The sequence below is a fragment of the Buteo buteo genome, chromosome 19 (assembly GCF_964188355.1).
Source record: "Buteo buteo chromosome 19, bButBut1.hap1.1, whole genome shotgun sequence".
Classification (NCBI taxonomy): domain Eukaryota; kingdom Metazoa; phylum Chordata; class Aves; order Accipitriformes; family Accipitridae; genus Buteo; species Buteo buteo.
The window spans coordinates 23,428,071-23,441,613 of NC_134189.1; the positions used below are offsets into that span (position 1 = coordinate 23,428,071).

Below are 13,543 nucleotides of genomic sequence, written 5' to 3' on the forward strand. Positions count from 1 at the left end.
CAGAAGACTACACAGGACACCCTCTGCACCTCCAGTTTGCTGCGATCTGGACTGTTGAGAGGGTGCTGTCCTGAGAGCAAATCTGAGCTACACAAAGGCACTCTAAGATCAGAAAGCAGCACCCCTGAAAAAGCATGAAAATGAAATATAGGCATGTTGATAAAGAATTTTCCTCAATGCACACAAAGAAATCGTATCACTAAATTGTACAGATGAATGCTTACTGTGCAAATGAAGGGAATAAAAGTTGGGATGGAGATTAGAAAGAGGATATGAGGACATATTTTGGGAAGGACATGGAAGTGGACAGGGGGTGGGGAGACTTTAAAGGCTTGATTAATGCTACGATTAATGATCTTTGTGTAGCTGTGTGCATCCTGGGGCTTTGGTGCTAGGGCATACTGTCACTTTTAAATTTCCCACCCACACATGTGTAAGGATCAGGACAGTCGCCTCCCTTCAGGGGAGCATGAACCTCTATTTTCATTTGTCATGGTTTAAGCCCAGCCGGTAACATCTGTGCTGGGATGAGGAGGGGAAAATACAAAGAAAGCTCATGGGTCGAGTTAAGGACTGGGAGGGATGACTCCCCACTTATGGTCACAGGCAAAAGACAGGCTCAACTTGGGGAAGAAACAAAATCAATTTAATTTACTACTAATCAAATCAAAATAAGGATATTAGGAAGTAAAACCCAACCTGAGAACAGCTTCCCCCCAGCCCTCCCACCTTCCCACCTCAACTCCACTCCTAGTTCTCTCCACCTCCTCCCCCAGCGGTGCAGGGGGACGGGGGACGGGGTCGGTTCCTCACACGTTGTGTCTGCTGCCCCTTCCTCCTCAGGGCCAGGACTCCTCATTATTCCTCTGCTCCAGCGTGGGGTCCCTCCCACGGGAGACAGTCCTCCATGAACTTCTCCAATGTGGGTCCTTTCCGCGGGCTGCAGTCCTTCAGGCACAGCCTGCTCCAGCACGGGCTTTCCCACGGAGTCCTGGCCATCCTGGGGGCATCTGCTCCCCTGCTGCCCTCCATGACCTGGGGGGGACAGCCTGCCACCTCACCGTGGGCTGCGGGGGCATCCCATCCTCCCCCGCTCCTCCTGCCCTCCTTCCTCACTGACCTCAGTATCTGCAGAGCTGTTCCTCTCACATTCCAATCCCCCTACTCACTGCAGGTTCCCCCTCGTAAATACGTTAGCCCACAGGGGCTACCACCACCGCTGGTGGGCTCGGCGTTGGCCAGCAGCGGGTCCAAATTGGAGCTGGGGAAGCTTCTAGCAGCTTCTCACAGGAACCACCCCTGCGGCCCCTCCACTGCTACTAAAACTCTGCCACAGAAACCCAGAACATCATTCCCTCATATATCCTGAAATTTAGAAGACAAGGAAACTGAAGCAGAGTGTCCAACTTGATGAGAAACATAGCTGGGTTACATGTTGGGCTTAAATGCAAACCTGGAGTGCCCCACCTGTGAGTAGCTGCCTGTTACATGTACAAACAGTTGCATTTGTGCAGAGAAGAATGTTAATGGACATAGCTTAACGTCACTGTAATCAACAAGCAGCATCAACTCTACATTCTGGGAACATGGGCCATATCCATGGAAACTTAGCATCTCCTGTTGGAAATTGACTTCTTTTTCTGAAAAGCTTGAGTTAAGAAAAGTTTTAAATATGAGTCACAGTCTAAACATATGTCTAAATCTGAAAGACTGTTGTAGCACATTTACCTCAGAAAAGCCTCTCTTCTCAGTCAGTGATTTTTTTTTTATTTGCATACAATTTATATCAACTTCCAAATAAAGCTGTGTCATATCACATTGGCATCAGCATTTTAGAACCAGTATTTAATCTTTTCAAACTGTATAAATACTTACAACTTCATGTAAACACCAAACATGCATTTGCAGAATGTCTCATAATGCTTCCTGAATTTTTTTTTTAAAGAGTTAGATGGAAATCCTACTATTCTTATTGCAATCATTTTGCTCTTATTTCCCTTATAGCTGCTACATGAACTACAAAGATCACTACATCACTTTTAAAGAGCAGAATGAGCTGCAGAACGTCTCTTTCATCAGTCCACAGGGGAAGTCAGCTTTAAGAGAAGGAAGTAAAAATTTACTGGGCATGAGCAGATGTTCTGGTAATTATTTGCTGAAAATGTATTAATAACAGATGAGAGTTTAAATTTCAGTGGGTGAGGATCAGGAGGCTTCTTCTTGACTTTTGGCTAAAATCAAGCTCATGTCCTCTGTCTGGGGGACTATATTCCACATTGGCAAGAGGAGGGACAGTCTGATCTAATTGGTTGTTTCCAGCTCAGGCTCATGTGACTACACAGATTGCAAATAAAATCAGTCAGATAATTTGAGAGAAAAGACCAGATGAAGAATATGACCTTTGTATATTTGAACAAAAATATGTTGGAAAGTTGTGCTATTCATGAAGTGATATCAGATGCTGAGGAATCAGAGCCTTAAAAATCTTTAAAAGCCTTAAAAATCACCCCACAATAGGAAATTGAGATCATTTTAATAAAGACTAATGCAAAGTAAATAAAGTAGGGAAAACAGGACCAGGTGATTCCTGTTGCATGGTAAACAAAAAGTGCAGAACAATAGACTGCTGAATATTTAGCTTGGGATTTCTAGAACCATGTTTCCCACACCTTCCTGTGTTTTCCCAACATTAAAATCAATCAAAGAAATTTAAAATAAATTTTAAATCATCAATCTCATACCATATCTCAAGGGGTAAACCATCTACCTAGTTTTCTACCGAGCCACCAAAATAAAATCCTATACCAGCTATTCCTCTGGTAAGGCTCCTTTCCCCACTTTTCAAGCCTGCAGTAGTTCCAGTTGTCTGTTTGCATGCCCTTTTTGGGCATTATTGTTATGATGACTGACAAAGATCTGTTCATCTAACTTATTCCCAGAGTGCTTATTGTATTGCAGACATTACCAAAAGTTAGAAGTTGTTTTTCTCATTGCCAGAGTGGATTTATAAAGGTCTACTGGAGACATCCACTAAATGGTGTCATTTGTTTAGTCACCCGAAATGATCAAGGTACATGTGTTCATGAATACAATTTAATATTTGCCCTAATGAAATGCTGTCAGTCTTCTATTTTGAATACTCACAATCACCATTGCTTATTCATTGTACTCTAGATGTGTCACTAAAGCTAACATGTTATGCTGGCTAACATTATTTTTGTCTGACCATTCACTTGTTATTTAATACAGCTATCCTTAATCAAGTCCTTTTTCACTTACAGCTGATGTCCCACAGGACTTTACTCTTGGCCCTGCATTGTTCTATGTCTATATCTTTGCACTCCCTGATTATATTTCTCAAATGACTAAGTATTGCTATGCAGATGACAAACAGATTTGTTGCTCTCATGATCCTTTTTTCATCAAATCTATATTCCATATTACAGAGCTCTTCCAATAAGTTTCAGGAGTGGAAGTTGGTTCTGAATTATTCAAGATATATTTATATCTTGGCTTCCTTTCTATTTTGCAAAGTTGAATTGGGCCTTCCCATTTCAATAGGAAAACTCAGCATTAAAGTCAAATGGAAGAAAATCTGGAAGATCTGGTTTGCTTTTCAATCAGCACATGAAGAAAAATATATCAGATATTTCTTTCAGTCCATCATGTATTCCTAGTAGTTTAAAGCAGGACTTTAACAGCAGTCTACATTGCATTTTTTCTGTCTTATAATGGAAATGTATAGGCTGAATAAAATTCAAATTTCTCCAAGGAGACTTTTTCTATCTTTCATGCCTTAACAGTAAAATACATTAGCACCTGCATCAACTGCAAGTCTAAGTTTTATTGCAAACTTATCATCATCAAGGCCATAGCAGAAAAAGATGCATGATAACTATGAAAGCTCTCATATAGATGTATATAAATAATGTACTCCTATAGACTCTAATTTGACTAGTGAAAACTCAAAAAAATGATAATTTTTTTAACTAAAAGCTGAATGTTCTGAAACATGGCTAGACAAGCATAATAGCTAGACTAAGTAGAAAAGCTCTCTCTGCCTGAAAATTTAGATTTGTCTTTGAACTTGAGTTTCTACAGAAGTCAGATATCAAGTGAGAATTTTGTCACTGTAGATTTAGTGGCATATCCATATTTCTTACCCACTTCGACAGTTACAGTTGTCCAACCGTAACATGGAATATTTTTGAACCACTATAACATGATTACCATGCTTTTATTAATCTCTTCCAGTTCACAGTTTCTCAATTCCAGCCCTTGCAGGGACGGGCCACAGATTGAGGAGATGCACTGTGCAGCATTCTGTATTGCAAGAGGAGTTTGTGGAGAAGTCCTGTTGCTCCGCAAAAGCACAGCATGTAAAAGCTGGAGTCCTGCGTGTCCAGCTCAAAGATGTCTCATAGTGTCATTATTTTGTCAGGCCAGTTTGAGTCCCACCTTACTTCATTCAGACAGCCCATTTGTCATGTGTCAGCCATGTCACCTCAAGATGAAGTGTTCTCAGCTATTTATTTAGACACCTCTAATATGAGCTAAAGTATATCATGCTAAAAGCATCTTATTTGTCAGTCACAGTCAAGACAACAGAAAGGCCAAAACCAGTAATTATACTGTGGGAGAGCCTCAGACTTTTTTGTGGTTAGCACATCGCTCCCAGCAACTCTGCTAATACAAAATTCATTGCTGAACACTATATTTTAGTACGTCTTTCTCATTATTTCTTCATCATGAAATCACTCATCCTATATTAAAGGAATATAGTTATATATAACGTATATATTAAAGGAAATTAGTTATTTTAAAATACTTGTCCCAAGAAATAGATTTCTGCTGTGTATCTTAATAGGAAGAAAAGAGAAACACTGAAGGGTAGACAGAAGCTGAACAGAAGTGATTAACTACTGTCTAAGGGAGTCCAAGGGAACTGGTGATTTAAAAAAAATATACATAGGATATGGAAAGGCATAAATTATAAAACCTGAAGCATGTAAACTTCCTTCTTAAAAAGACAAACTATCTGGGCCTTAAACATTTTATCCTTCTGTGATTGTTAAATAGTCAGAAAAATACCAGACACATACAGACAGCAAGTTTCTAATGGCTTCAGTTAATATAATCAGACATCTTTTGCTGACATTGGTAATACCAGCCACACTAGGAAAGCAACAATGAGACAGTTTGTAGAGAGGAAAAAAAAGACAGGTCCTAGTAGCTCAGTAAAAGTAATCATCTTCCCATTTATTCCATCACCAAATGGATCAGTCACGTCTGCAAATGCAATTGTTCAAAATTAATGTCTACTGTCCTGATACCAGCCCTGGAAATCGAGGCAAATGACAATGTGATGTGACAGTGCAAATAAAACGCAATTTCTTCTTACTATCACAGAACTATGATCACATACCTTTTACGAAAGCTGAGCCAAATACTGAGCTGTTGGCCCCCTGCATGGGTAGCACGTGATGGAATGACACAGCATTGCCAGATTCAGACAGCGACTGTGAAAGCGTCTATGTTTTGTGCCAAATGTATTGAATCTCTAGCTGTACAAGGATTGGTGTTTTGCTGATCTTAATGTTTTGTATCCAAGAGACAAAATCAGTTTATCGCAAAGCGTGCCTATCAGAGTGTGTGTCAGTTACATTATAAAAAGGAAGGGCAGTGCACTAGTCTGGGTGAGACGTCAAGACCCAGAATGTCTTGACATGGAGATGTCAGTCCAGAGCAATTCCCTACTCATATTATCTATATAATTGTAGGCAAGTAATTTAATTCTCTCTGTCACTGATTAAATGAAGATAATGGAACTTCCCTCTATCAAAAGACATTTGTGAAGATAAATATGTTACAGATTGAGAGGTGCTCAAATAATACAGTAAACAGATAAGACTCTACAGCTACAGACGATAGCCATACTACACATCTTATAATTTCCACATTTTCCTTCAAAAACTGTAGTCCTTTTACTTTTTGCCAAACTTCCCCTTTTCTATTTTCATTACTTCTCTGGGACACAGATTTACCTTACTCTATGGCTGTACAGTGTATAGCATAATGAGATCCTCATCAATGACTGCAGATTCTCTTGCAAAGGTATTACAAATAATTAGCAGCAATCCCCAACAGCCCCAAGAAGTTGTCCCACTCCTGACAGACCACCAGTCACACAAAGCACAAGTGTAAAGATGCAAAGCACAGGCTTGTTCACTGATGGCAGAGGTAAACTCCATCTAGTTCACAGTTATGTTATTTTTAGCTGCTCAACAATACACGAAGCAGACTTGCTCAAGTCCAAATTTCAGACCTTAAGCAAAGCTGCAATAATTTACCCATTTAGACAGTTTGCCTTTCTCTTTCTTCATTTCTACGAACAGCGGTGGTGTTAATGTCCTGTGTATTTTACTCTCTTACTCCCACCTTTGCACATAAACAGTTAAAGAATATACTAGTGTGTATAAGCAAAGAACAGAACACCTTGGAATGAAAGATATGGCCAAAACACTTTAAAGGAAACTATATAACCTTAATTCCTTAGATAAAGCACTGTGGTATGAAACAGTTGACTTTGCACATCCTTTGCAATGTTTCTTCATGGCATTGCTGCCTTTCCAACCAAAATCTTCCCACTCATCTATAGACAGAAAGTGTCTCTGAATGGAAGATGATACAGGAAGCCTAAAAACACAGGCATGTTTCCCCTGAAGAAGATGGAAATATTTAATGGCACACAACAGAATGAAAATGAGCTGTTAGAAACTCAAGCACAAATGTAGAATAGATTGTTAAGTCTGCCAAATATAAAAAGGCAGAGACCTCTGCATTATTGCAGTACTCAATGAAGAACCTATATGGAGGTGAGTAACAAATATGTCAGGATGGTCATTCATTTTTAATTCTTTCTGAATGCACATTTTGGATTTAAAAACTAGTGCATTTTCCCAGTTATTTTCCAAATATTTTTCTATGGCCACTAGTTACTACAGCATGAAAAATGTGACTTTCAAATGTAAAGCAAAATCTTCCCTATTTGTTTAGAATAACTTTATCAGCAAATTTCTCCTATGTCACTGACAAAAATTTCTTGCTACAAAAGCATATCACAATTACAGTACATCTTCTGAGACTGAAGAATACCAGAAATAATAATAAAATATAAAATTGAAAAAAACCTACCCAAATCAGACTTCCTCAAAGAGGAAGGGAGTAGTATGTCTACTTTACCACCTCCTGTATTTTGGCAGTGTCAATGGAAAAACACGTAATCAGCTGGCCTGGCTACATTCAGTGCCAAATTAGCTAGCAAATAAGCCAATATTCTGTAAAATACATCATATCAAACTTGATTATCAATAATAAAATCAACAAACTTCTTGAGGCCAAAGAGTTAACATTAAAAAGAGCAAAATGTAATTCCTCTTGAGGGAATGAGACACGCTAATCTGTGCAGAGATTTATACCCTAAATAATTTTCCAGATGAAGCAGCAAGATCATGGAAGTCAATCTTTAGACCAGATAACAGGCATCTTACCAGTAGGGGGATTAATGAAATAGAGACTGAACCCCTACTGTAGCAGACTCAACCTCAAGAAAAAAATTTGGAGGGAAAAAAAATAAAAAGAGTAGTTAGGATACCAAACTGAAAACCAGAGGAAAAGCACCTTAAAATACTGCTTCATTACTCAATACTTGATCTGGGATATTAACAAACAAGCATATAAAATATGATTCAATTTTGTGTTGAAAGATTTTAAATTTCAATGCATTCTTAGGAAAAATATTTTAGAGGGTTTACTTTTCTTTTAAATTAAAAGTGTTAACAGATGGTACAAATGTATTTCATTTACTAAGTGTGTTCTCCTAATCATATGCTACAAGCCTTTCCAGGACGGTGTCTCCCTTTGAGGTCTCTCACCAAAGATCAGTAGCAGTAAAAGGAAGGTTGGCTGTATTTGCAGAGGCTTGATTGGGAGCAGATTAAGATGAAGATAATCAAAGTGTTTTGGTTGGCTTGTTTGCTGGCGGGGAATTCAAAACCTCCCTGGACAGTTACAGCCTCAGCGTAAACAGAGAGAGAAGGGGAAGAAGCGCTGGCAATCGCACAGTAACATCATGTGACACATTTTGGATAAGGCAACAGGTCCTGGGGTGGATAAATAATTGGTTAAACAACAGGAAACTGGGTAGGAGGAGATCCTGCACTGCTGAAAGAAAAGTCACCGAAGAGGTTTTGCAGAGTCAGTACTGTACAGCATCATCATAAGTGGCCTGGAAAAAAGAGATAAGCAGTGAGAAGACAAACTGCGCTAATGAAGTTTTTCAGGGTAGCAAGGATAAGGGCAGACTGCGAAAAATTGTAGAAAAGCTTTATGAGAGTAAGAGCCTGAACAATGGCAAATGGCTTTCAATGTAAATAAATATAAAGCAATATCTGTGGGTTAAAACCAGTTTCACATATAACATGCTGGGCTCTGAATTGACCTATACCAGTCAGTAATGACATCTTGGGGTGACAACAGAAAGTTCCTTGAAAATATCAGCTCAGTGGTTTGTAAGAGCCAAGAAGTAAAGCAAAAGTTACATTCCATTAGGAAAGTAATAAAGACTAAGAAAAAAATATTATTTAAACATAGCAATCCATGCTGTATCCACATCTTGAACTCAACGTGCAGTCCCCATCTCCTCACCCCCAGAGAGATAAATTAGACCACAAATGGGTTCAGAGAAGGGCAACAACCACCACAAAAGCCTTCCTATGACAGCTATATAGGAATCACTGAGTAGGCTGAGACCCTTCGTTCTGGAGAAGAGCAATCTTAAGGAAGACATTGTAGAAGTCTATAAAATCATGCGTAATAAGGAGGGGGGTGTGAATGGACTGCCTACTGCCTCTTTCAGGGAGGAATTAAAGGGCCTCAGATAAAGCCAGATTAAGCTATTGGGACCCAGACTCAAAATAAACAGAAGGACACAGATATTAATGCAGTGGGTAGTACCTCTGTCTTGCCAAAAGACTTTGTGGGTGCAAAAACTGTATGATATTTCAAGAAGAAACTATACCAGACTTTGGAAAAGAGATGCATGGAAGGTTACTAGGTAGACAATCTACATCAAGTGGGGGGAATTACCTGAACTGAAAGTAGCTGTCATCAGGAGAACATTAGAGTAAAAGTGTCATAGAAGTTTGTACCGTTCCTATTTTTTTCCTAAATGTTTTACCATTGCAACTGTTAGATACAAGGTACTGTGTTGATAGACTGTCTCAAACGATAGGATCATTTTATAGTTACTATGCCAAATCTAATAGGAGGGACTTTAGGCCTTTCTTTCTCCCCAGTATCTGACCTCCTAATTCCTACTATCATCTCTTCTTCGATTAACTGCATAGCCAAAAAAGCAATCTAACTGCCTCACCCTTGGACAGATCACAGGCTGCTATGACTCACTGTTGTCACAGGGGTGACCTCCATTAACAGCTCTCTGTTCGGTGGTGGAGCAGGACCTGACTGATGAAAGTGTCTCCGTAGGTGCTAACACCATGCCGGGGTTCCCTACCACATCGCACTCTGCAATACCTCAAGTCTAGAGAGCAATGGGGACTCAAGAGCTGTCATTAGTTCAGAATCTCACCTTTGAGCAGTTCCTCTGTCTTCAGGTTATGCTACAATCTGGTGATTAGTTTATAATAAATAATACAGATTATGATACAATTGCTTTCCTTCTGATGTTTTAATGAGACTACCCGGCTAGGCACAGCTACACCAAGTTAACAGAGCTATTAGATGGGCATCAGTAAAGGTTATGACCTGAAAATTGAACATACTTGAGTCTGGAATCATGTAGGTTTTATCAGCAAGGGAAAAGATCAAAGTTAATTTGGAATCTGCAAGCACTGACTGGAGGAAGAACAAATCCAAACAAAACTTAATACAAGGAAAAGAATTTAAATGTATTTTATTGTTGAGAGTTAAGGGCCAGAAATACTTTCATCTTCACCGATCAACCAAAGGAAAGCTAATGATGCTGTTTAGTTATGTGTTCCAATACTCTGGTTACTTGAGAAAAAACACTTCTCTTCTTGCATAGTACAAGGGAAATTGTTCTGTTCTCGGCAGCTGTCAACAAGAATAAGCAGGAGCAAGACTGAAGTACAGCACACTCCATGCATGCTTCAGAAAGTCATTTCTCTTTTGAACCAAAAGATGTCAGACTGGATGAGTCAAGATACATCAATGCTCAAAAACTGATCTGAAGGCTACAAAGACTAGTGAGCTGTCGTCTGTTAGGTGGGATTAGAAAATATGGGATTTAATTTTAGACAGGGAAAGTGGGTGCTGGAAAAGGTCACTGTCAGTGTATCTCCATTTCCTACATTTCAGCACTAAAAAACCACAATGCTGAGTATAAAAAATAACCTTTCCTATGTTGACAATGTTACAATTTAAACTTCTTCAAAGGATGTGTTTTTTAAGGGAGTTCATCCCATCTCCAGACTATAGTACTTGACTGTGCTCAGTTGCAACGGTGATACATTTTTTATTATTGCTAGGTTGTATTTACAATCCTGGTTCAATTCATTTTAGGTTGTACAGCCAGGTATGGGGAAAAGCAAGGACAGATTGCAAAAGAGTACAATGGTATTTCTTGTACTTCTTCAGCAAACGAGACAACTAAATTCAGGTAGAAACGTCTCTTTTTCTTCAGCTAAATACACATAATACAAGGAACCAGACTCCATTTCCAACTGCCTAGCATCAGCAGGGGTATAAAGGAGCCGTACTGACTCTGGGACTCATTCCTTGTTTCCAGGGACTTCCTAGAGAAACGGTTCCCAGCCAGTGAGCACAAGCACGCTTCAGATGAAGTGTGGAGCCCAAGCTGATAAGCTCTGCTGGATGCTTGCAGGCTCTGCAGATGATTAGGAGGCAGCAACAGCAGCAGCAGCAGCCTTGCAATCTGAGCAAATCATCAAGCAAAGAAAAATAATTGCTTGAAACATTGCAGCTGAGCCTAACATGAGAAGCTTGGCAAACAGGCTGGGAATCAGTGTCCAAGAAATACCTCGTTCATGGATGGAAAGTGCAGTATTACACTACTTCTGGAGCTCTAAGAGACCCAGCTCTCTCAGCTAATGTGGTACCTAGGCTGGAAATAATATCTTGCCACAGGGGCATGATGATCACTACTGAAATCAGGCAGTAAATAGACAATACTACATTTTCAGAAATGTTAATCAGCCAGCACTTTCTAGTGATCTCTGTAGAACTTGCTGAATTATCAACAGTTTTGAAAATCAGCCCTCAATACACTCTATTACCACATCAGGTATCTCTCTCATCTATACTGCTAGTCTCATCTCCCCAAAAATTATGGTCCAGAAGACAATCACTCAGTAGATATGGGTAGAACGCCTATTAGAACACATACTGCATTCATCCTTCCCAGCAAAACTGCTTCCTACATGCCATAACCTGTGTTGGCCAGATTTAACTCTCATCTCCATCACCATAAATTTGGAGTCCCTCTGCAGAAAAAAAAGGCAGCCAGTCAGGATTTACAAGTGCCAATTTGCTCCTCTGTAACACAAAAATTAAAAGGGGATTAACCATCAGCTATATTGCTTATTTGACCAGCCATCTGTCAGGTTAAAAAAAAAAAACAAAAAAAAACAAACAAAAAAAAAACCACACAAAAAAAACCCCCAAACAAACAGTTGCCAAATCATTGTAACTGCAATGTGAGTTTCAATTTCTATTACAATTCTAAGAATAAACTGTCAGCAAATGTTGTTACTATAACAATGTGTGGTAAAGTTTGACACGTTATAAAGTTGTAGGTTCTCCAATACATTTCACAATAGCATTCAACAAAAACATATTTTAGTAAGAATTTATTTGGGGGTTGACATTGAAATATGAAGATTTATGTAGAAAGCTGAACAAATGACTTCTAGAGATGTAAGGGTCAGGTGGGCCATTAACCTTCAACTATGAAAAAGATATTTAGCAGATAGAATGTAGAATATGAATATTAACCTGATACAATGCCAAAGTTTTTTGTGCCTTAAGGAAAATGAATTAGCAAAGTAAAAACATAAGATTTGTTATTCCAAATCTGGTGGTATCACACAAATTGAAATTTAGAGGAAATCACCACCAGATTTCTGTAATAAATATGGTGCTATACACTGATAGCAGTAAGTACCTTCATCCACATCTTCAAATCCATGTTATGCCTCATTGGAAGTACTCCTTATTATGTCATTTTCATAAGTCTTTTTGCTTGTTTTACATAAGGATACTCAAAGAAAATCACATAGTACCTCTGTCTAGACAGCCTTTTAAAAAAAAAAAGATACATATATATATATCTCGCATCACATCGAACACTATTGTACCTTTGTTTCTGCCATATTTTTCCTATATTTCTGCCATACTGAATAGTAGTAGCAAGTACTATTATTTTCTGATAAACATTAAAAGTTCAGAAAAGGAAGGCTATGTAACAAAGCCACATAAATACTATGCTAGGCTGTGACTTAATAATGAGAAGATATGTTCAGCAACAGAATACCCAAATCTTGCATAGCAAAAGCAAGCGACTCTCCTGAGAGTTCTGCGAGGTCTGCCTGTTACTCAGTGGCTAAGGATGCTCCAGCCAAATCTTTCCTGTAGGTTCGGCACTGCAATCCTTAGACATGTCCTGTAACGCATTTACTCTCTAATGTATTTCCTTCTATACATCAGGATAGCTACTCATGAGCACTAAGTCGAAGCTTGCTGAAATCAATGGGGAAAAAAAAAATATCTCTTTGTACTAGTGTTACTAGGGCCTGCAGAATCTAGCCATCATTTTTAAAGCCCTGATAGAGTCACGCACTTAAGCTTGCATCACAAACTGAACATACAGAAAGTCATTCCTGTAGCAAAAACTCCTACTATGCTAAGTTTTGAGTGCCTTAGTAGGGTGTGCTTCTAAGGACTTCAGTGACTGCTTGCTTGAGAAAGAGCCTCAGGACTCGGTCTCATAACAGAAACTCCTCCAGCATCCACTGTGCTCACATGTCTGGCATCGTGTTAACATATATGAACAGTTCAGAGGTGATCACACGTCAGGTAATATCATTAACTCTAAGTCTATCAGAAAGGTTATATTAGGATTGAGATCAAAAGAAAAAAGTGTGTGGGGGGGGGTGTTTTGCCCTTTTTTTTTTTTACTTGTTTTGGCAGTCTTCAGTAAACAGTTGTCTTAAGCAAAACTGGTCCATTTGCAGGGGGCATCACAGAATCTATCTGTTTAATACTGGTCACAAGATGCTTTTTGTTCTTGGCGTGCAATAGGGAGAGTATTCTGAGATGAGAGATTCAGAGTTATTCTGGAAAACTGGGAGCAAGAAAAACAAGCAAAAAAAAAATTTAGCAGATTTAAGCAGTAATTGGCAAACAATGAGAAACGAGCAGACTAAGGCATGGCAATAAATTAACTGCATATTTTAGTTTACTAAAGAAACAATACAGAAAATTG

The 13,543-nt window shown here is 39.0% G+C and overlaps 1 protein-coding gene across 1 annotated transcript in view; it reads right to left on the reverse strand.

Moving 5' to 3' along the window:
- Window positions 1-13,543, reverse strand: part of ANO2 (anoctamin 2) — a 195,529-nt gene that overhangs the window by 154,806 nt on the left and 27,180 nt on the right. The gene's annotated exons all lie outside the window — the stretch shown is intronic.